This window comes from Aplysia californica, unplaced genomic scaffold (assembly GCF_000002075.1).
Source record: "Aplysia californica isolate F4 #8 unplaced genomic scaffold, AplCal3.0 scaffold00274, whole genome shotgun sequence".
NCBI lineage: Eukaryota > Metazoa > Mollusca > Gastropoda > Aplysiida > Aplysiidae > Aplysia > Aplysia californica.
This window is the reverse complement of record NW_004797544.1, coordinates 55,860-57,218: the sequence shown is the minus strand read 5'-3', so window position 1 is coordinate 57,218 and position 1,359 is coordinate 55,860.

Sequence of the window (1,359 nt, the reverse complement as noted above, 5' to 3'; positions counted from 1 at the left end):
CAGTTTTAGGGGGAGGGATAGGGTTGTTGTTTTGTTGTTGTTGTTTTGTTGTTGTTGTTGTTGTTGTTTTTTTTGGGGGGGGAGGGGGTCGGAGCAGGGAAGCTTTTCGGTTGCTTTCTTTTTAATGGGGGTGGGGGGGCGTGTGATTTTTTTTTTCAAATGAGTGTGCCCGGCGGATTCACGTTCTGAAATACGGTCGGGATCAGACAAAGAGAGAGAATCCTACACCTCGGCAATCAACTGTGACCCAATTGAGATTACTACGTCCAAAATGCTATCATTAAAATCTAGTCTTGTAGGGGGCTCTTGTGGTCTAGAGGTTACGGCATTCGCCTCTCACTCAATAGGTCCTGGGTTCGAAACCTGACAGAGACTGAAAATATTTTTCTCTAATTTCTTTTTCCGTTCACCACCTTTCCTTCTCTCTAACCATGTTCTGTCGCCTGCTTTCGTTTCCACTTCTTGCCCCTCCCCCCTTTCCAATTTACCCTCATCTCTGGGCTCCTGACTTCTTTCTACAGACTTTCAACTGCTACTCCTTGGCTCCTTCTTACTGCTGTCTTCCAGCCACACCTTTGATCTTAGGGTAGGTAAGATCCACAGAATTCTACACTTATAGAACGGGAACTGTACCACGTGACCTGTGAGGAATTGAAGACCGAAAACAATGGCGTCTTGAGGGCACGATTTATCATTTTCGGAAGTAACCCTATAGCTTTTAAAGCAAGAGCGGCTTTTACAAACGAGTGAAAAGTGGAGCATTTGTGTAGAATTCTGTGGTAAGATCTAAAGATCTATCACCTAGCCTTCGTAGATAAAGGTGAAAAATCTCGGAGGTCTCGTGTGTAAGTGGGGCACTTTAAAGATCCCTTTGTGCTCCAAAAGAGAAGGCTTCAGCCACCACCCGAGCAAAATTCAAAGTTAATTCCTGCCAAACTAAAAATGTTTAATGTGTCCCGCGCTCTCATATGACCATATGCAGTTTGGAGCGCCGAAAAAAACAAACATTACCAAACATTAAATAGTCTTATATCCTTTCAAATGGAATATCCTTTCCAATGGAACACTCACTGGGGATCTGCTATGAAACGATTAAAATGGGTTTAATTCCGTTTTCTAAACTGTAAGATTTTTTTAAGAGGCCGAATCTTCAATATTTCGTCCAGCTTGCTTACACTAGCAAGATCAAGAAGGAGCAAGTGATGAGAGAACGCTTATAGTTCCTTAATGGAACCATGTTCAAGAGCATGCTGTAGAATGTGGATATGCGCTATATCATCATCATCATCATCATCATCATCATCATCATCATCATCATCATCATCATCATCATCATCATCATCATCATCATCATCATCA